Genomic DNA, 24,214 nt, shown 5'->3' on the forward strand with positions numbered 1-24,214 from the left:
AGACTTTTAATATGTTGGTGCGGCTCTCCAACGGTCGCTCTGTGCAACAAACTGAATGTTATTTACAACGTTATTACTTGTTTTCCACAGCCCATGCGGGTTCTGTTCACTAAAGTAGCCATTATTGCCATACTTCTTGCACTAACGCGCGGTCAAATCACATGTGATTGCACGGCTGTGAATACATCATTACATGAAGACAGAAATTACATTTCTGGGTGAATTATACCTTATAAATACAGTATGTGACACTTTTAACGCCATTTGAAGGTGTTCATGTTCCTGTAAAGACCTGTTCGACCGCTTTTAAGTTTTTCTTCTGACCTTGAAAATATAATTGGCTGAATCGTAGGAATGCTGATTTAAGATCAGGTGTAGGGTCGAATCATGATCATGATCTTTTTTCAGCCCTACATGTAATACACAATAATTTCGCTATATAAATACACATTACATTACATTACATTACATTAATACGAGCATGCGAATCTCTTTGCTTGCGCGCCGATATTCTCTGCTCGTGCACAAAACTTCTTGCACGCCCTCAAATATACGTTGCTTAAGCACATATCTTCTTGTGCGCTCTCTAATAAACGCTGCTAAAGTGCGATTAGTGCATTTATGTAACGAGTATGTCTCCAACATTTATTAGATTTGCTAGGAATATTTATGAATGTCTCAGTGTTGTTAATGTGGCCTGAAGGAAAGTGAAACGGCTATAAACTCCAGCAAGATAAAGTCCTAATATGCAGAGCCATAGACCTTTATCTATAAAGTATAATCATGGAAACTGTGTTCATCTTAACTGAAAGCTATACGTCGTGTTTGCTGGCATCACGCACCTGTCAGTCAGTCAGTCAGCACGTAAACTTTAAAGGGCCATGAAACCCCCTCGTTTCAGCAGGGTGTTTTCACACCTCTTCTTTGGAAAAAGTCAGAAAAGTGGGGGTGTCCAGCTCTGTTTAGGGGGGAGTGTCGGAGAAACTAAAGTGGGAGGGTGTGGGAGTGTCTATTTGGGCACGCGCGAGTTTCAGTCAAAATACACAGGAGAAAGGGATGGTGTTTAACCTACATGGACATCTGTAGTCGAATTATTTGCCAAATTATTAAATGTCGGACTTTAACTGCAGTTCGGCTCTTTCATTCAGGGAATTCATTCATGCCCCTCGCGACAAATGAGATATTTGATTCGAGGAACTGCTCTAAGCGTGTATTTTTCATGCAATGTTTGATAGCGCACGGCGAATGACAGAAAAAAAACTCAGCATTTCCCGGAAACTTAGATGCACACGGCAGGTGTGTTATTCCGCGTGTGTTATTCCGCGTGTGTTATTCCGGTCACAAAATGCAGTGCTAACATGTTTGCACTCAATGCAATAGTTAACTTATTTGATACGAACAAACTGAATATACAAAGAGCACTGGTAGCTCACTTACCAAATCTGTAGAGACAGGACAATCACCAGCAACTTGAGCCGCGTCTTTATGAAGAGAAGACTACATCCGGAATCCGGATTTCAGCGTTTGCAGATGAGAACAGCTCTCAGGTAAACAATAATCCCCCTTAGACACGTAAATTATTGTTGTCGAGCGTCGCGTACACTGTAATCCACACGTGATCCAGATAAGCTCTCACAGAGAGAAAATGAAAACGAAACTTAATGGCAGCAAACTGTAAAAGCAACACTTCACGCTTGTTTTGCCAACACAACGTGGCGTCTCTGTGGTGTAAAGACGGTGACACTAATGAATATTAATGAAGTTGCACAATAGAGCGCGCTGATTGGTTTGAACCAAGCCTTACTCATGCATTAATGCATCACACTGTAAGACGTAATAAGGCACACTCTGGCACAGACGCCCAGTCTGCACGCTGGAATACAACGCTATTATGTCATGACCGTGACGCAGCTTCAAAAATTCGTTTCAAACAGGAAGTACGAATTTGCTTGAAATAACGCAAAAACAACCAATTTACACTTTTTAGTGAAATATAGGTGTCCTAATAGTGTTTTTAGCAGTGTGGGACACATATACGACTGTCAACAGCTCAAAAAATGTGTTTTGGTGTTTCGTGACCCTTTAAGGGTTAAACAAATAACGCACAGCACCACAGAAAACTTCACGCTGTCATAATTCACTTTCCTTTTAATAGGTTTTGAAGCGATTATAACCTGCTATATAAAAAAAAAACTACTGAATGTTTTAAATGAGAAGCTGTAATGTAGCCGTGGCGGGATGAATTTTGGTGTGGCGCCCCCGCCACCGAGGATTGAATGTAGCAGAAACCATGTATCTAATATGCGATGTTGAGTATTGCATTGAAATTGTTGGTATGAATGTTTGCTTTCCTTGTGAAATTCTATGTTCATTAGCCCTTTTAAAATAATGATCATACTATTTTTTTATGCAAAATTTGAATGTTTTTTTATTGCTCTTATTGATTTATGAAGTTGTCATTGTGTGATATGTTTTTATCTATCTTGACCTTGCGATGGAATAGCCATAGGTTTCTGATATGGCAGTAAACAAACAAACAAACGTACAAACCAACAAACAAATGACCTAAGTGGAAATTTTGATTCTTATACACGTTTTTCATTTTCCTCACTTTCTTTACTCCTGCCATTTGCTCTGAACTCATAAGTTTGCACTTGTCCTTATTATTAGGCTAATGCCATAATACTGGGGAGGCAGGTATAAATTAGCAGGCTGATTGGTCAGGTTTGGACAACAACCTGTGCGTGTAACATACAAATGCTTGACACGTAAAATAAATGTAATTCATTACATCTCTCTGTGATATAAATATTGCATATTAATAATATCATTCATGATGTCGCAACAAATAAAAATATACTGTGCAGCCCTATTTTTAGGGCCTTGTCTCTAAGTATGAAGCTTGTGTAGACTTTGCATCACCTTTAAATTAAGTGCAGCTTACTTGGAATTTGACACCTTATCTGATGGAGCCTTTTTCAGCATCTCGTCTGTCTGTGTACCGTGGCTCATGTTGTGGATTTGTGTGTGTGTGCGTTTAGGGGAGAGAGGCATCCCACTGTAGACGTGCAGGACAGTCCCTGGTGGTGTGATTGACTTCACCATGGTCAGCTTCCTTCTGTGAATGATTCCCAGAAACTGTTAGCTGACTAAATTTAGATATCAGTTACAGCGGGTTCAAATCTGCTGTTGTACATACTATTGCCGTGTTGTGAAAGCATAAAACAGCACTCTGCATATGTGGGGGGTAGATGAAGAATAAAAGAAGTTGGACTTCATATTGAATAAATACAAAGCTGGTATTTTATACAAGAACATCGTATATGGTTTTTCAAGTGATAAAAATAACAAAAGCACTAGGCTATAACATAACCATAGTGTAAGTTAGGGCGGGACTATCTTTGAATTTAATCAGAGATAGAGTTAGTTCAGGAAACTTGTTCGGACACGGTCATTATTTACGCAATTGCTGTTGGCGACTCTAATGACACTTGCACAATTCACTTTCATAACTTTCATAGTTCACTTTCAAAATCATAAACATTAGTTAAGCTTGTAAACTGTTTATAGACTCCAAATTAATGAATAACTTGAACAAATATGAGGCAGTAAAGCCTCCACAGGCTGTGTAATATAATACTGTGGAATATAATCCAGAGTAATGAATCTTGTTTCATTATGTTGTCTGACCTCAGGCTGTTTTCTTGTCTATGTTGACTCTGGTTGTGTGAAACTCTGATGTGACCGTAAGTGGAAGTACAATTTCAGAAATGTACTTCCCTATTTCTTTGCCAACAAGTCACACAGGTCACCGATGTCTCTGTGTTTCTAAGATTATTTCGTCAGAAATTGTGAGTAGGACAATCTCCACAATATATCATTTCAGCATACCAATGCACACATCTGCAATTGTTACATCGTGGGATGTGTTGAGCTGGGATTATCGTCAACCAGGACAACAATTTAAAATGAATGCGATTTGTGAAGTCATTGCAAAGTTTAACAATAATGCAGTGAAAGTTTATTATTTGTCTGTTTTTAAGGGCTTTGACTGTAGCTATGTTTCCATCCAAAATTGCAAATTAAATTTACGAGCAAAACTGGAATATTGCATAAAAGATGTGAGAATACAATGGGGTTTCCATCCAACTAGTCAAAGAGAACAAAATCTCCACTTCCTGATTAACTGGTATCAATTATTAAAAGTTAAAACAGAATTTGCTGCGTGAATCTTTTCTTCATTTAATAAACTACTTGTGCCTCAGAAGACACTTGGTGGTGTCTTTGAAGGCGAAGCACTGACGCTCTTGACAGTCCTGTAGGAAATTAGCAATATAATAACACTAAAACTGAAATGGTTAAGGCATTTTAAGGCCTGTGCACACCGAGATGTTTTTTGCTCACATTTTCTGTCAACGATTTACGCCTAGTGACTAAATAAAGGGCGTCAATGTGATCGTACATACCAACGTGCAAAACGGCAGGCGTAATTAAAAAAAAAAAAAAAACGCCTCATCCTCGTTTTTTTGTTTTGACGAGCCATGTCAAAACCTCCATCAATCAGGTTAGCACTTTTGTTCACGTGCACAGAGGTGCTGAAGTTACAATGCACTTGGAGGCGCTCAAACACAAAACTGTCAATGCGAGCGCACGTTGAAGAAGATGCCCAGAGGCGATATGAACGTGGAGCTGCTTATTGCATTGGTGAACAATAATAATTTATCCATCACTAGATCTGGAGCTGCTGCTTGAACCATCCATAACAACAAGCTGGTCAACTTTGTCTTCTTCTGTGCTACAAGCGGGTTTCAGAAGCTTAAAGTTGTGTAGTGCCATCTAAGTGATTTTGCATACTCTTCTGCTTGGCGACAGTGAAAATCGCTTGGGTTTGAATCTGGAAAAACGTCTTGAAAAATGCAAACGAAAAGCGTCCCGTGGTGTACGAGCCTTTTGAATGACCAAAACAACATTTCAGATGTTTTACAGTGTGGTCAGCTTGCTGGTTTGTCCATTCACACACATTTTTATCATCACATGATCGTTTCCATCTACCTTTTTATGCTCATAAAAATAGGTTAATGTAAACATAGCTTGTGTAAACATTTCAAGTGAGTTTCAACCATTTGGCTACAAAAATGTATAGGTTGTTACTTTGACAAATATTATCCATATGTATATATTTTTATTGATAAAGACCATGCAGTGTTGTTTTTTAGGGATGCACTGAATTTTGGGCCTCCAAATGTTATCGACCAAAAATGGCAAACAGCGGAAAATATGAGCCAAAAAAAGGCCGCAGTGTTCAGCCCGCTGGTTTTACACTCCCTCCGCAGTCACTGTGGTTTGTTGCTGCTCTGACTAAAGTGCAAGAGTAGCTTGCGCACGTCAAAGATTCTTTGTCAAAGAACTTATCTATGCATGAATTGCACATGCTCACAGGAAAATCAAAGTTCATTCGTTTTTGTATTAGTAGTGTTTCCTGCTGCTTGCAATAGAGCTCATGTGCTGTCATGACAAAGCGGATGAAATACTGCCTCATGACATGTATGTGTGATGATAAAATAAATGTGGTTTTATTGACTTGCTTTTGAAAATCAATATAGCTGAGAAAATTATATTAATGAAATAAAAAATAATAACTATTACAATCAAGTGCATCCATAATTTTCTGCTTGGAAAAAACGTATAATGTTACATTGATTCTGCAGTGGGAGTGCATCTCCATAAAATCTAATGAACAATCTATACAATTTTTGGGGTCCCTAACATATTTGCGTTATTGTCTTTGCTATTTGCAGTGCATATCTGTATTTGGATGTGTTGCAAGGATTTTCATACAACCGTCAACAGTGTTTAGTCAATGACTGATGAACTGATGTTTACTATTTGCATCTCTATAAAATCTAATAAACATTCTATAAAATGTGGGGGGTCCCCCAAGACATTTTCATTGTGGTCTGTGTAGTGATGGGCCGGTATATGATTCTGGTGGAATAATAGCCTTGGATAAAAATTCCACGGTATTGTGGTTACTGCTGTAAAATGTAAACGTCTGGGTAAAAAACAAAAACTTTTTCCACTTTTGAACACAATTTATTTAATTTTGAGAAACATTTGTAATATTTTGGAGCAGTAAACATGTCAGGCTGAATGATTCAAATAAATCATTGGCTGTTTCTCAAAATGCGTTCTTGTCTGTACTTGCATTCTTGTGTTCTCATGAAACATCATCAATCGTCGCCGAAGTACTGTTCAAGCTCAAAGTTCACATTTTGCCTAGTACAGATAAAATTCCCGGATGTGTACTTGTTCCGCCCCTTTTGCCAAGGATGCTTTGAGAGGTGACTTGTGTGAACTTGGAGCATGGATATCCCAGAATGCCTAAATCAAAAACGCTTAAATCAAGATCATAATATTAATATAATATTAATTATAAGGCTGTGCTTTATGTAACTAAATCATTTTATTGTTATATTTACAATGAAACCCATGGTAAGGTAAGTGACGTTTTAAAGTACACTGCCGTTCCATTTGAAGAAGTACCCGATTGTGTTTTTGAGTCCTCGAGAGTTCGTTCTTCTAAGTCTGAACTTGGCAAGTCTGAACTTCCAAAGACGCAAGTCCAAACTTTGCGTACTTTTTATTGAAAACACAGCCATCTTTTTTTGCTGGAAATGTTTTCCTAAAAAAACTAAACAAAAAAAAATCTTGCATATACCATGGGAAAGGAATAGCAGAAAATTTTGGTGGTTTTAAAACCTTGACTTTTCCAAACTGCGCTGAGCCTTGAAAACGGTTAACGGACATGGCTTTGTCTCTGCTATTTGTAGTGCATTTCTGTATTTGCAGATGTTGTGAGTATTTTCATGCATAACAATCTATAAATACGATCAAGAAAAAATTCCAATTGAAATAAAGTGTTTTATCGTTTCCAGAGTCTTAACCGTATGCAAGTACAGTAATTAAATGATTAAAATAAAAATAATTCTAAAAAATGTATCATTGTCGAAGTCACAAATGGTACAATTTCTTATGCCTGAATGCTTTTTAAAATCATTATACAATCCCAGGCATCAAAAACAGATGCAAATGATAAATTACAATACAAAGTCAACATTACATATCCTGCAATGTGACCATTGCGAAGGATCACATTGCGATATCGATGCTGAATTGATATATTGTGCAGCCCTAATGCAGATGCACTCCCCTACAAAATCGTCCTAATCAATCTAAAAAATATGGATATACAGTTTTAATTCAATCAGTTCAATTCATCCGTTAAAACTGTTCATGTTGCAATAAATATTGCAGAAAAACAAAATATTCCACTACAACTTCTTTCCAATATTATGCAGGCCTACTCAGACCTTATTTTTACTAAACATTTGGGAGGTATTCTACTTGTTATGGGTAACCAAACACAGCATTTCTGGACTGATGTTATGCAACAAACTTATATGCAAATGTTAAGTGTTAGGGCTGCATTCCTTTGACAGATCTGGGTGGCAGTCATATATCAGGTCATGTTGATTTTATTTCCCAGATTAAAGGTTATCCACATGAGCGCTGGCTTAAAGTTGCAGACCAGTGGTTCGTGTGTTGTGCTGTGGTGGTGTTTGGGGGATGGTCGTTCTCCTGACCCGCGCTGTAGCTGTTCATTTGTCTCTTCCTGCTCTCTGACAGACTAATGAAACCTCTGCCGTTCCCCTCCCCCCACCCACACGCTCACATACTTTTGTTGTGTGTGTGAACCGAAGGTCAAGTTCAACATGTAAATTTGCAGCAGTTCCTCGTCTTTCTTGTATAAAGGGCTCATGCTGTTTGAGAATTATGACGTTCAAACACTTTTTTGGTGGGGAATTGTTTATTTCAGTTGGCAAGTTTACAGTTTTCAGCAACATATGCAGCTGTTTTTTTATGTAGTGCCTTATTGTTGCTTATTTAGTTTAAAATGATGTGTTCAAAGTGTAACAAAAATACTTTATATTTGTGAAATACGTTTTGTTCCTGTTAAAATTGAAGAACTATTGTGTAGTTCTTCCTCTAAATAGTAATACATTGTGGTAATTTATTTCTTTTTGAGAAGTTGTGTGCAGGCTTAAGATTCACTATGTATATGATATGACTAGTTTTTGTCAAAAAATATTTAAATGCTCACAGATTGAATTTGTGTTTATGTGAAGTTGATTTATTCATGACTTAGGATGCAACGGTTGTAGATTTTGGTTGTACGATTATAGTCTAAGTAATAATCATGGTTTCACGGTTGTCATGATTATTGTGCATTTCAAAACACTAGTTTAGAAAATCACATGAAAACTCCCTATATTTTATAGTGCTATTTGTTGCTGCTCAGTGAGCAAATAATACACCACAAAATATTATTAATAATAATAAACTATAGTCCATTTTTCTTTGGACTTAACAATAAGTAAAAAAAAAGTTTTTGGCATTTAAACATCCATAGTAATGTTACACTGAAAATTAAAATTAACAAACAAACAAAAAAAATAAATGAATAAATAAAAAAAACAAACAAACAAACAAACAAACAAACAAACAAACAAATAAATAAATAAATAAATAAATAAATAAATAAATAAAGTATTTGTCTAATGTTATTCTAAGCCACATATTACCTACTTATTTCCCTTTTTAAAGAGAACAAATGTAGTCAAAGGCTGCTGAACCAGGTACTTTTGAACAACTTTAATTCAAAATTGTTTGGTATTTTCCTTTGGTATTTATTTTTACTCTTTGGAGAAGAAATGTGTATATTCCATACAAAATATGAAGCTGACTGGTTGTTGTCATGTGACTTCTGGTACGCTCACAGTGTTCTTTCAACTAGGTGCGCCTGGAAAGCATGAGAGTGTTGCGTCACTGCCAATATGCCTGTGCATTCCACGTGCCTCAATTGGACATAACAAACTTGCACATGCAAAAGAAAGGAGATATGTTAACGGCCCTTATTTAATAGTCTCAGCCACAGTTAAAATCAGCCTTTAATCTAGTGTGTGAGTGTATTAGCCTCGGTGTACAAGCTCGGAACTTTAAACTAGCGCACAGTTGGCGTAACTTTTGCCGTTTTGTTCTGTGCATAAATGCGTTAACAAGCCTTTAAAGTTAATTAAATGTGTTAAATTAAAGAGCAGTTAATAGTGAAATCGGTTATTCGTTGCATCCCCATTCATGACCTCTTATAATGTAATGTCAGATTCTGAAAACAATTACGCAATGTAAAAAATAAAAGTAAAAAAAAAATTTAAATAAAGTGCATCAAATTTTTTATTTTATTGATGACATTTAATGGCTGATTTATACTTCTGTGTCAATCGCACACATATGCTATGGCGCAGACTACGTGTTGATGCATAGCCCTATGCTGTGGCCGTCAAGGTCGCTGAGGCGCACCTCTCAAAATGTAACTACACGTTGCAATGACGCGTATCGCAAGCTCTGTGATTGGTCGGCTTGGTAGGGCTGACCAGTCTGGGCGATGGAGCGAGTTTGAGCCACTTGTACATTAAGGAAGCGTTCAGAAAAAACAAAACACTAGCGAAGAAACTCGACACAGAGGAACATAAATATCTCACTGCCAACTAGCGTTTCGGAAGTGTTATTGCAGAGGGACAGAACCAGCGCGCAGAAGTATAAATGCACAGCTATGCGTGTTGCATGCATCACTTGACGCATAAGTGGAAACCAGGCTTTAGTTTAGTACTTTTTTGTGAATCAGAGTAAGTGAATCAGTTTTAATTTGTTAATTTCGTTATATTTGGTTGCTCGGACTTTTTAGTTTTAGACTGCCAAATTAACTTAATGTCAGTTCTACAACAAACTAAAACTTTAACAGCAACAACAACAATTGTCTGGAAAACAGTTTCGAAAGTCATAATAAAAATATAGGTAGATATGTATTGCTGTTTTATTGATTTTTGTGATATAATTTGCTCTTACGAAAACATTAATCACCAACTGTACATGGAGATGCACATGCAAATGATGAATTTCATTTTGTGTCTTGGTGAATTGAACAATATTTTCACTGTTGTATTCATTCTCAGCTGCCTCTTAAAGAAGTAAATCATCTCTAGGCTTTTAAAAATACTTGGCTATTTAAGAACTTAAAATTCTTATTAAACGTAAAACATTTTGAGAAACAAGGCAGGTTGCTCACACGATGTGATTTTGATAATCCTGCATGATTGGAGCTTTCAGACTGTACGAAATTGATCCTCATGAGGACTCCATTGAAAACGGGATGATTCATCTCTAGAGGCTTATCCTCGTAAGATTAATAGTAATACAATTTTGGTTTATGTCACTGTGGGATATCATGATGTCAACCTTTACAACAATCAAGACACGCCAGATACGGAATCAAAAACATGCAATAAGCTATCTTTGGCATTAATTTTGCTCACAACATGCATTAATAATCAAACCAGAAAACTAACTGGGTTATCATATATGCCGCTTCTTTTGTTTTTTTGTTTCAATGGTTGTCATTAACACTGCAAGAAAGTTTCTGACATTGCCAGAACATTATCGGAGAGAAAAGTTGAACGCAATTGCCATTAACATGTCAGATTCACCGATTTTATCCAAGGGTCACAAGAATCTTTTAGGCAGGGTTCGACAATAAGGATGACTGGGGTCCAGCAGGAGAGATGCTAGGGGTATGGCAGAGATTTTTCAGTGACCTGATTGGGTTAGGACTGGATCTTCACTAAATTTATAATTTGCCTTTGACCGTTATATACATGTAAATACTGGGCTTCGTTGGTTAGTCGGGCAGCCTAGTTGCTTTGGTGTGTTTCACATGTCGGCTAATATCATGTTACGTCTGAGTTTGTTGGACTGACTCAGTATTTCAAATTGGCGTCGGAACATTGACTGATTATTGGTTATTCAGAAATGAATTAGAGCACAAGCAAGTAAACAATTCAAGCCATGGATTATTAGATTGTCAGACATATTTGGATGAGCAAATTCCTTTATGGTGAGTGACAATTACTGTTATGTTGGTACGAAATGCTGCTTTGTTTACACGTTGTATTGGAAGGTCGGTGTCCATTTATGGAATGAGAAAATGCACTACTGCCGCCCAACGTGCGGTAAGACCAGTCCTCTTCTGTATGTGCAGAATTCGGCTCTTGTTTCAGTCGGCTTTCGTCTGTTTGGTGTGTTCACATACATCTTTATGGTCCAGGCTCGGTGTGTCCCGGCCCTTAGAATCGAGAAAGCATAACATATCGAGGAAAACAGCAAACATATCGAGCACAAGAACGTGATGATGATCTCTGAGACACTGGTTAACATCGCTCACAAGGGCTTGTGTTGCCTACACATGTTTTGATGCACTGTGGACAAGTGTTTAAAGAGACTTTGTGGGCTTCTGTTTTTCTACATGTAGATGTTATTCTCTTTTAGAAGCAAACTACCTTTCATAGAAACTTAGCACAAAAACTGATGCTTATGCACCTAAAGACATTCCCCAGCTCTATTTAGTCTTTTTGTAAAAAGCAGTGGTAAGCGCATTCACTAATCATTAAACAGATTATAAATAAAAGAACATTTCAACAGCTATTCCATCGAAAGCGGGAAGTGATTGTATTGTCGAAGTCACATTTTAAATGCAATGGAATTTCTATAATCAAACAATTTCACTTGTATTATGTGAGCGTTGGCTGCTTATTGGTTTGTGAAGTAAAAATGAAAAAAAAAGTAGTGTACAAAGAAAGTGCTGTTTTTACTAATTTGGTAATTTTCATACTTAGAATAACATTCCTGCAAGATTTACAATAATTTTTAGTTAACTGGTGATCGGGGACCTTTGACCTGGACAAACTGCTGTGCCTCAATATAGTTATGTGACATAGTTCAAGATATATCAATTGTTTTCAAAGACAAGTTATACTGAATAAAGGGTATGCTCACAACCTAAATGTTTGTTTATATTTGGAATGTTTTGACTAATTTCAAATATGTGGCTAAGAAATAACAATTTTTAGCCTCCTCATCATTGAGTCCAGCTTTTAGGATTCCCTAAATTAGTCTCAGACGAACAAATCATGACTGAAATCGCAGTGTGTTTACAGCCAGAGAGCAGATGTTCTCATTGACACTGACAAACAGGAGAAACACTGTGCCATGAACAATCCTGTTAGAAGGCTATTTCACATATTTATCATTAATTAACTCTAGTACCAGAACAGTAATTGAATATAATTTCAGTAATTGTTGTTATTAAGCTAAAGCATTTGTTCGTTTCAACATGATAATAAAGTGCCATATGCATGGGTTTTACCTATGATTTTGATATTCAAAATGTATGACACACTGGATCATATTGTTTGATTTTAAATGACAAAATCAGAATGTTTAAATAAAATTTTTGAAGATGTATTTTTTTATTTAATTAAATCTGCATCATGAACTCAAATCAGCAAACAAAAATATGTTTCATGATATGGTGTCACCCCCTGAATGAAGAAATGAATTTACATGTAAAATTTATACAGTAATATGTGTTTTTTTTCTCCTCAACATTTATATATTTAGAATATTTATTTTAACGGAATGTATAAATATTCTTGCTAAGTTTAATTTCTAAAAATAATATAAAAGGCTTTTTGATGTTAGTTTTAAACTAGCATCTTTAAAATCAAGGGTACTTTTAATTGTTCTGTTCCTAAACAACAAAGTTTCATCATTCTCAAAATTTTTAAAACAAAAGCGGGGTTTACTTACCTCACATTGAGTTTTGTTTATTTTCTGGGATTCCGCTCAGCTCTTATACGTCCTTATTTTAATTCATGATGATGAGAAATAAGACACAAGCAAAAAAGATCACTTTCATTTTGAATCATTAACCGCTTTTCATAAATTTTTATTTTTAAAATATTTCCCAAATGGTGTTTAATAAGAGCATGGAGATTTTCACAGAATGTCTGATAATATTTTTTTCTTCTGGAGAAAGTCTTGTTTGTTTTATTAGTTTTATTTATTATTAGAATAAAAGCAGTTTTTTAAAAAACATTTTAGGGACAAAATTATTAGCCTGTCTATTGTCCAGCGCCTCGCTTACACACTGCTTAATACACACAAGATGTAGAGCAATATCTTTACAAATGAAAAATAATTAAAATATTAAGGAAATATATAGGATATAATAAGGATATATATAGGATATAAATATAAAGGATTAAAATATTACAAAACATATTATTTTCTAGCTTACATAAATATAAAAACCAAACTTAAATGCCGTCTTCATCTCGGGAGACTTTTTCTGTTTATTTGTGACAATTTGCTTTTGTATAATGTTATTATTATTAGCAGATTTATTTATTATATAAATATTTATATTTGTTGTATTAAAAACAAGCTTAGATTTACCCACCTGTCAGGTTTTAGACCATATGGGGCATAGCATGTATATTAGGATATAACTCAGGTTTTTGACCACACTTCATTATTATTGGTATTTATTCGTTTGCTATCCACGAGGGCGAAAGTGCAAGTAGGCCTACATAATGAGGAGGCTCATTTCTCATTTTCCCGCTGTAGATGCTCTGTTTAACTGTTTTCTTGCTAGTGAAACGCTCAGTTTTTCCACCTTCAAAGTTCGTTTTGTAAATAGCAAATTCGCTATGGTGCGATGCAACTGGCTCTTAAAGGGAATAGGAGATGAGACTCTGGTTTATTCTCAAAACACACCTATAACTCATTAATAAAATAAGCTCAACCCTTTTAGATCATGCGCCACGGCGCAAAGCGGATTTTTCCGTCCTTATATTAGCAAAAATGGATTCTGACATGCTCTTAATGCGTTTGCGCCCTGCGCTTTGCTCTTTGGGCATGGACCGTCAAAATAGAGCCCTCTTACTTCAACTGTACACCTTTGCATAACTATAATACACTATGGTATAGACTGGTTCGTTAGATCATACTGCTTATTCCCTACAACAAAACTGATTTAGAGTTTGTTTCAACCAAGTCGAGACCACCTCATCTCTGAATGATTTCAGGCTTATTGTTTTGGTGCGGTGCGGATCTTAGCGCAATTGCGGTGCTCACATATGTCCAAAAAACTGAGCTAAGGTAGCAAACATGCCAGGTTCTCAAAGAATTGTATAGGTGTAAAAACACCCAAATACAATACATAAAAAGTAATAATAATGAGCTGTTTTGTACAGCTAAAAATAGCTGAAAGTCACGTGACCGGAAGCTAAACACAATACATATTATAATCGTTTTTTATGATAAAATAAGGTGGACAGAGATGGGGCTGGGTATCAAGTTCGATCCTTTTTAGCACCGACCGAATCGTCTCGATACTATAGAGTATCGAAAAAATCATTTTCGTTCGGTACTAAATTTCGATACCCAAGGGTATAATCTTGTCGACGTCAGTAAGCTAGAAAACCTGCGGCATCCTTAAAGTGCCCGGATCAAATGCTGGTGATTGGCTGCAGCGAGGCTGTCTTAAAAATCAATAGTTTACGGCGGTTACGCCCACTCGCTCAGAGCTTGTCAAATGTGAGGCTGTTATGCGTACACTACACTTTAAAGCATTTTTGCATTGTTTGACTGCAAGAAGATCACACCGGCGCAGTCATCATAACAACATGCCCACCACAAGCGTCGTCCTCTGTGACTGATGAGCATAACTGCGCGATGGCTGGGGCTCCGAAAGGTAAACAGACATAAGCGCAAGCTGACGGCCCTTTCCCACCTCCTCCACCTCAAATCATTTTAAAGTTTGGCGAACTTCGTGTTGTAAGTTTTGCATTTTGTCGCTATTAATACACACACTGCAGGCTACATAGAGCAACTTTATTCTCTCAAACACCAGTGCGCGCACACCTTTAACTACACACACACACACACACACACACACACACACACACACACACACACACACACACACACACATACATCAGGGCCATACCATTACATAAACTGCGTGGGGGTAAATCTGGACTGAACCATTCACTGCTTATACTAAACTTCACATATTTCGCAGTGGCTAGTGTGGCAAAGATGGCAGGACTCTCCGAACAGATCCGCCACTTTTGATGCTTATAAACATTCATAAAGCCCTCGTGCTGCAGGAATTATACGGTTGCTGAAGGTGCGCAGCTGTCTTTCAGTGAGGGGTTTACGTCTTTAATAAACTACGACAGTTTGCGTACACTGAACAGTAAGAATGATTCATAAATCCATATGTAACAGCCTCATAAAAGTCACGTCTCGCTTTCAGTTTCGGGGTTAGGCGCGTTTTGCACTCACACACAAGTGTATCGCGCCAAAGCCCAAGAAAACCGCACTCTGGCACACTGATAGTCTGAGTACACCTTAAAAGAAATTTAAAAAAAATCTGATATAGGCAACAAATCGGAATTTGGCATCAAGACCTGACAGTGTAAACAGGGTTTGTGCGGGGTAAATTTATTCATCCTTTTTTGGACCTAACGTAGGCTGTGTAACATTATACTGTTTCGGTGGCTTTAAATACCTAGCTAAGTTGATACTAAAATGCTTAAAAAGTCCATGTGATATAAGTGGTTCAATCATAATTATATTAAGCTGCGAAAATACTCCTGTGTGCAAAGTAAACAAAAATAACTATATTCAACAATTTATCTATGGGAGGATTCAGAAAGCTCTTGGATTAAATCCAAAATATATTCATTTGAATATAATTACTGACAGAATTTAAATTTTTGGGTGAACTAAACCTTCAAGCAGCAGTCAGCCTCACAAATACTTAAACCTGATTGACTTAAAACTGCTTAAACTTTATTAAAACTGTTTGCACTAATATATTGTGTTAACTACACTTTGTTCATTTTGTGCTTTTGTTTCTTTGTTTATTGGTCTTAGAGATAAGCCTGCTGTGAAAAGTGTCTCAAACATCCTGAAAAAATAAATCCAAAGTTTCTCAGAGATTATGAGTTATGTTAATCTTATATATTTAGGAAATATATTTCTTAAAATGAAAGTATCAAAAAAAGTATCATTCGGAACCAGTATCGAATTTAGGGTATAGGAATCGGTATTGAAAATTTTGGAACGATACCCAGCCCTACACAGAGAAGTCTTCTAATCACTTTTCCATTGAATTGGAAAAAAGTTGACTTCTCAGGATTTTCCCTTTTGGTTTCATGCGCACTGCCACATATGTTGATAGGAAATTGCTATATTAATCAGGTAAATTTTTTTACATCTTTTTTTCTTCTTGCCAAACAGATATCACAAATAGATGTAATTGGTAACTGGGATATTTATTGATTCTTGCTGCCAAGAGAGAGAATTAGCATTTTCATTCAGCTTGTTTAACCCTTTATCTGCGTTGGTCGCATGTGGGAAAGAAATGTTTGGCATGTTCATGTTGTGTGGACAGACCTTTAAATTAAAGACAATTAAACAAACAAAGAATGAGAAACTTAATAATTTAATGTTTAACGTACTTAAGTTAGTTGGATTTACTTAATTGATTTGAGTTTGGACAACAAAAATGAGGGCAACAGTAGGTAGTCCTGTCGCCTCACAGCCAGAGGGTCGCTGGTTCGAGCCTCGGCTGGTTCAGTTGGCATTTCTGTGTGGAGTTTGCATGTTCTTCCTGCGTTTGCGTTGGTTTCCTCAGGGTTCTCGGTTTCCCTCACAGTCTGAAGACATGCGGTACAGGTGAATTGGATAAGCTAAATTGCCCGTAGTGTATGAGTGTGTGTGTGTGGATGTTTCCCAGAAATGGGTTGCGGCTGGAAGGGCATTCGCTGCTTAAAAACATGCTGGATAAGTTGCTGGTTCATTCTGCTGTGCGACCATGAAATAATGAAGGGACTATGCCGAAAAGAAAATGAACGAACAACAAAACTGAATTGTGTGGATCCCTGCATTCTCAGCCCTGTTCTGAAGTCATGCTACACTTTTTAATCCATTGACGTCATATGTATAGCAGACCTGCAATGTAAGATTTTCAGCATCTGCTACATTCCAAAGTTCAGTTTTGGCGAACAGATGGAACTCTGACCAATACTGATAATCTGAGAAAATACTAATGTGTCACGAGGTGACCTCTTAGTTCAATTAAGATAATGCAAATTTTAAATCTGCAGAATTTCAACATTGCAGTAATATTAAGTACAATTTGCTGTAGAGTTATTTTTTATTTTTTATTTTAATGGGTCATTTGTTGAAATGTGCTTTCAAAAAGTACATAATAGATTGTGTTGTGCCATTTAACAATCATGACAGTATCTCTACAAATGTTTGTGTTGCCAAAGTTAAGTGTGACTGTGGCTTCAATGCATTGGTAAACCAGCCTAATACTTGGTTTTATCACAACAGTTGACACGCTTTTCTATTTTTAGAGTGTCTGAGATTGGACTGTGCATGTTCATGCATGCATTCAAATAATACACACAGAAGTTTTTAGGATCTGGACTGTTAAGGTGGCATTTTATCAAGATTAGGGCTTGTTTTTGAGGCCTAGCTGCTATATAATTCCGTCCCCATATAATTTCTTACTTGTCTTGATTGCTGTGCTCCGCTAGATTAAATATTTTGCTGAATCTGCAAGGAGACTTCACAAAATCTATTTAAAACTTGACATTTGCTTTTAAATTTGGAGGATGGCATCCAGGCAGTGAATATGCTATAAAGCTTAAGTTTGAAACCCCGCCAGCAAGCTGCAAATCAAAAGTGGCATTCCTGTTAAATTGGATGGCAAACCCAGCACAGGCTAATAGAACGGTGTAATATGCTGAAAGAAGCAGTGCATTGCTTTCAAGAGTTTGGGGTTGAGATGCTTGGAAGTGTCTTCTTGTGCCTTGACAGTCCTTTGAGTCCATGACAAATCGCAGTTGGACTGTGAGTGTGTTTTGTTTGCAAGTCAGGATGATAGTGGATCACTGGTTTATTTTATCTTTTGCTTCTTAATGCATTCACCTCATGCATTCTTTGCATTGCACTGAGGTTTCTGATAATGTGTTTTGTCAGAAAACAATTTGGTGAAGGTGGTTAATTAATCTCCCAGGTTCACTTTTAGAGCTATTGATATGTTCGTCAATTCTAATGAGCTGCCTAGATTAGACTGTAGAAGATAAAGAAATGCAATCACTGAACTACTGCGACAGTGTTTAAAATTTTTGTTGGCTAAAAAATAAGCTTTTCTAGTTGTCAATTTAATCAGTAAATCAGACTAAAAATAATAAGGTAATACTGACATGTTGTTTAAACTTAATTAACTTATTAAAATAAGTTCATAATGTTTGTTGTCATGACTTTTTGAACACTTTACTGTAAAAAATGACATTAAAAACAGTAAAGGTTTATTCATTTATTTTCTTATTTAGGAATGCACTGAAATCAAGTTTGAGGTTGAACCCAAATATTCTGGATGCACTTGGCTGAAAAATGCATTCATTTTCTTGCCGGCTTAGTCTCTTTGTTAATCAGGGGTCGCCAAAACGGAATGAACCACCAACTTATCTAGCACGTTTTTATGCAGCGGTGGCCCTTCTAGCCGCAACCCTTCTCTGGGAAACATCTAGACACACTCATTCACACACACACACTCATACACTACGGACAGTTTAGCCTACTCAATTCACCTGTATCACCTGTCTTTGGACTGTGGGGGAAACCGGAGCACCCGGAGGAAACCCAAGCAAATGCAGGGAGAACATTCAAATTCCACACAGAAACGCCAACTTAGGCTTGACCCAGCGACCTTCTTACTGTGAGTCGCCAGCATGACCTACTGCGACACTACATCGCCTGGCTGAAAAATGAAAATGAAATTTTCAATAATTTTTAGTTATTTTAATAAATGTTACAATTCTGTTAGACTCCTGGACCACAAAAGAATAGAAAACCTAAATAGAAAAGATGTATGATTAAGAATATTCTAAAGTAAACAAAATATAAAAATAAATCCTTTTCAAAACACAAATTACAACAATTTGTTGTAAAAAAAAAAAAAAAAAAATCACAAATTTCTAGGGCTGCAACAACGAATTGATTAAATTGATGAAAACCGATTACTAGAAGCGTTGGCAACGAATTTCATAATCGACGTTTGATTATTAAAACAACACTTTAGTTCAGCACCGAGCGGAGTGAACGTGGTTTCTCGCACACTGATACACATTTTGCTGCCTTATAGACGGGGATGAAAAGGGAGTTCCTCAGCAGGGTAAATCACTAAAGAATCCTACTTTTGTTTCGTTTTGAAGTGAGGACCATAAAGTCCCTGGTGCTGGTGTTTTTACTCAATCAACTTGACAAGCATGACAAGTTAGCGTTAGCTTGTTTGACTAAGCTGTAGAGTGGCAACTAAAAAAATTTAAACTGTGCTTTGACGCGTTGGCTGGCGCTGAGCCAGAGAAAGACGTGTCATATTATCACAATTATGCAGCGTTTATTTTTAGACATGTAAACACACAAGTACTAGTAAAACAATGCATTTAGAGTTTGGAAGGAAGTCTAACAATCAATTTAACTATAGTTTGCTGATGTGTTTTATTTATATTAGATATACAGTAAAAGTAACTATAAAGTTGAATCTATTCTTCTCTAAGTTCACCAGTCACTTACTTGCATACATTTTGGGAGTAACTGGTGAATTTACGTGCTAAATCCTGCATGTTTTGAGTTTATGTATGAGATAATTGCGTGGCTGCAAGTAAACATGGCGACGCTCATCTCACGTTATTAATGACGATCACTTACACGTTTTTGTGAATTGGAATATCAGGTAGCTGATGTCATGATAGGCAAGCGTGGGAATATGTTGAAATAAAACTGAGAATAAAAAAACTAAATAAATATATACATTTAAAGCCTCCTTTCCACTGCACATGACAAGCGACCAACTGGAAGTCTTTCATTTCCAGTGGAGTGTAGTCTGGGAGCTGCGTGGCGTTCCGATCATCTCCGTACGCAGAAAATTCCGATACGAATTGAGCTGTGGATCCGTTGAAATATTTGAACTCCTGCAGATAGACTGTATGCGACCGGCCGACCGGATGTGATAGTTGAAATAGTGCTATTCCAACTATCTTGTGAAACTATTCATCACAATATTTTTCGCAGAAAATAAAATATAGCAATATCAGATTTTTTCATTATCTTAGTATGATCAGTGTAGAAATGCGTTTAGTTTGACATCAAATGGCTTTATATTAGAGTTCATTGCTGTTTATGTAAGATGTTACATTTTGATCTGTGTCTGTTAGATTGCAATGCTGCACATACAAGTGCTTGAAGTTTAAAAGAATAGGCTCAGTAATATGTTGCACAGATACAAAACTCTGTGCTTTATTCATGCACTGATGTACCACTTCAGATTAAACATTGTAATAGGATATTTTTAATTGGATGATACTCTTTTTTTGACAGTGTGCTCTCTGATTGGGTGTGCTTTTCAGTGTTGCACATTTCACTCCAGAATTAAACAGCTGTCCAACTGACAGGAATGCGGTTTGGGTGATAATTGTTCATATTGTGGCTTTCCTTTTTTCTTATCAACAAGTGGATTCAGAGTTTCTGCATTGGAATCAGTGTTTGTATAGAGAAAGCAACTGTGCAGTTTTTGCTTATCACATCTAGAACCAGGCATACTTGGTCTTCTGTACTATTGGAACTAAAGAAAACCAAGTATCATATTAGGGTTGGGCCAATAGACGATGCCATCGTCCATCGCTGATGGCCAATAGACAACACAATGCTGAGCTGGCATCGCCGATCCTACGCCCTGCCCCCATCGCAAACCCGCTCGCAAAAAATAGACACTACACACTTAGGCCTCGTTTACACTAATACGACTTAGTATTAAAATGCCATTTTAGAACTAAAACGATCCACATCCACACTGTGTTTTACCTAGCATTTCTGAACAGCCTAAAAAATGCACATCATGTGACCACACACAAACACATCCACACAGTGTCATGCGCTCCGTTCCATAGAGAAATGCACGTCAGACAGTTTATGAAGGATGTACCGCTGGATCACGTCTCACTATAGTTGTTAAACGTGATATTCACAGATCCCAAGTCTCCCGGAAGTTCCAGAAGTCTCTATTGGCCCGTTTCCAATGAATGGTACGGTACGGTTCGGTTTGGTTTGGTACGCTTTTATGGCCATTTCCACCGTCAATAAGTGTACCAAACCAAACCGTACCGTACCACTTTTTCGGCACCCTTTTAAAAGGGTCCCAAAAACAAGAAAGGGTACCAAAAGGTGGAGCTACACACACAGCCGAACGCTGATGGGTTACAGAGATATGTCACGAGCTTGTGGAGCTAGACAGAATGTAAACAAATTATCTGCCATGTTCTAATACACAGCAGAGACATTACATGGATATAACGTTACTATATGCATAAAATAACCAGCCATGGATGACCCGGGCTCAAACAAACCGTGTCGTTGTCTTGATGAACAGACACAATGCAAAGAAGAACAAAATCTGCCGTGTCCTGTTGTTGCTTTACGAGCCCGTCTAAAAGTGCGAGCGCTATTCGTTTTTTTTCCGGGAGCGCGCGATCGCGTCTATATTTAATATAACAAACTTCTTTAGCTGATGATAATAACGTGTAACTGCACGTGATTGTTGAAGTGTCTCCGTCATCTGATCCATTCAGAATGAAAAGGAAAAGCGCGAGAGTAAAGCGCGGAAAAAAAGGAGAAACCCGGCAAAACACAGGAGCAAAAGTGTTTAACAACCTGAATCAAACTGCCATGTTTATCTTTGCCTTTTGGACTATTATGAACTGGGAATGACAAAGACTGAGTTTGACAGAGTTTGCATGTGCTGGTGAAGATTACAGACACAGATGAGAGGTTTGCTCTGACTGTGGGCTCTATTGCGTGTGTTTTTGAACTCAAATAAGTACTAAATGTATGATGCGTATGATGTATGATCGGAGACCGTAAGGGGCTGTATGTGCTCATATATGTTGCATTTATGTATTTATTATATATAATTACAGACGTTACAGTAGGCTATTTTGCACTGTCATTGATCTGCAGTTATAATCAACTCCTTTTCATAGAAAAGTTAGAAATAAACATTTATAAACAAGTATTTATGTGTATAAAGCATCTGTTTTGTGAGAAGTGCTGCTCATTATGATATGTGAACGACCTGTACAGCTTTACTGTAGACATTTATTCGAGCGAGCATGACGTTGACTTAAACTTTGTCATACACCACGCCCACCAAAAAGGGTACCCTTTGTGGTGGAAATGCAAGCCTGATAAAGGTGACCCGTACCGACTCGAACCGTACCGTACTGTACCAGTCAGTGGAAACGAGCCATAAGCATTTGCGGTACTCATAATGACTGCAAACTAGTGATAATCTCCTGGAAATTGCACATCTCCCTCACTGTCCTCAAAAAAGATGCACACCTGTTTCACCCCCGGATCCCTCCTCGCTCTTCAGACACGTTGCGCGCATTTTGTCAAACACCCCTCCTAATACATTTTAGTTTTTAAAACGCATACGTTTTGCTATGGTTACGCCTCCTGTTCACACTACCCTGGAGTTTTTTGAGCCCTAAAACATTTTGGAAAGGCTGAAGAGGCTGTTTTTATTTGAAAAAGTTGCTGCTCAGTGTCATCTGAAAACAGACGATTTAATTGGGGCTTTTTTTCAGTATTAAGTGTACAAAGTTTAGTCTTGCATCCTTTGCTTTATAAGCCCAGTCTTCGCAAGTTTTGGACACCTCAGATAAATCTTCAAAGAATACACTGTATTTTATAACGTCCTTCACATGACTCTGGCTTTGTTGTCTCTTAATAATAAAATGAAAACATGATAAAAGGTACTGCCTACATTCATTTTGATATTAACAACTTAACAGACACCAGAAATTTTGAAGCATTGTGTAGCTAAATATTTCATATAATCGTCATTTTCACTGTAACAGAGCCTATAACGTAACTGCTTTCTTTCATTTTTATTGAAAAATATGAAACATACCCTGTCTCTTTTGCTGAATATCAGTTTTAAGAATCAACAATGGCCATTATAAAAGTATAACGTACAATAAGTTTATACAATATAGGAAATCAAGGCAAGCAATCAGTCAAATGTGCAGAATCAGTGTACGTGGTTACATAATTTAATATATTAGATTACCTTTGCACTCACCCAAAACATGTTACTTGAAAAAAAAAAAAAAGAGTCGTAAGTCGTTTAACAACTATAGCGTAATGAGATCCAGTGGTAGATTCTTAATGAACTGTCCGACGTGTGCTGCTCCCACCTGGGGAGGTGTGCTCAAAGCACCCGCTGACTGCCTGGAGCTCAGACATCTACATACACTGCAGCGCATGCCAGAGTGTGTGCTGTGCATAGTCACGTGTTGGGTGTTTTCAGAGGTATAGTTTGGACGGAGAGCATTTCAGAAATTCTAGTGTGGATCTGGATCGTTTTTTTTCTAAAATGCCATTTTAAAAGACGTATTCGAATAAATGGGGCCTAAAACTATGCCACACAACAATTTGGGCCTAAGCTTTTCTATGGATTTTGCAATGCTTGTAATGTGATCACTCTCTCTCACTCACTCTCCCACCACACACACACACACTTTGGCATGTCATACTTTCAAAACATAACAATATGCAATCTGTTCCATTTATTGAAGTGCTTCAGTTTACAGGTCAGAGTGAACTTAAAGTTTAGAAGTGAATGTGAAAGAACACACAAGCTTCTATTTCCGCTCGCCTTCTTTCGCATACATATGAATGTAGTTAATGGAATAAAAAGTGTAGTGTGACCGCCCCATGATTTTGATTGAAGTAGGATCAATTATTGTTACTTTTGTCCCTCAACGCCTCCGTGCGTTTATGTTTACCGTGAAAGACAATTAAAGCTAAATGTCCTATTCTACCACCTGCTGCAGCTTCATTATGGCTTTTTTTGCATGGTGAGGGAAAACGAGGCACTCCTGAGCAACTCATTTGATGCTGTGCTCGACATGTGATGATGTTAAAGAAATAAAACACTTTATCAACAATACATAAGCTGAGGCAGAAAGACATGTAGGTGGTGGCAGGTTCAACATTTGTGCTATGGGGCTTTAAAAACTAGAAGTTCAATCCCATGAGCTCAGACATTGCTTAAATGGCTCTGTAATTTGCTGAAATCTCTTAATGTGCAACCCAGCCTTTTCCTCAGAGATTT

The 24,214-nt window shown here is 37.2% G+C and overlaps 2 protein-coding genes across 23 annotated transcripts in view; one reads left to right on the plus strand and one right to left on the minus strand.

Moving 5' to 3' along the window:
• The window catches only part of si:ch211-51h4.2, a 488,455-nt gene that overhangs the window by 51,888 nt on the left and 412,353 nt on the right, over window positions 1–24,214 (minus strand). For 3 of the 21 annotated variants that reach the window (XR_012386994.1, XR_012387003.1, XR_012387014.1), the window contains 2 exons: window positions 12,760–12,811; window positions 10,970–11,236 (listed from right to left, as the gene is read on the minus strand). The exons of 11 other annotated variants lie outside the window; for them this stretch is intronic. The gene's annotated coding sequence lies outside the window, so the exon portion shown is untranslated. Of the gene's footprint in view, window positions 1–9,919; window positions 11,237–12,759; window positions 12,812–24,214 lie in introns of those variants that run through there. 7 more of the 21 variants (XR_012387005.1, XR_012387009.1, XR_012386999.1 and 4 more) reach the window with 5 other exon arrangements.
• Window positions 1–24,214, plus strand: part of tbl1xr1a (TBL1X/Y related 1a) — a 124,927-nt gene that overhangs the window by 6,815 nt on the left and 93,898 nt on the right.

This window comes from Danio rerio, chromosome 11, assembly GCF_049306965.1.
Source record: "Danio rerio strain Tuebingen ecotype United States chromosome 11, GRCz12tu, whole genome shotgun sequence".
Lineage (NCBI taxonomy): Eukaryota > Metazoa > Chordata > Actinopteri > Cypriniformes > Danionidae > Danio > Danio rerio.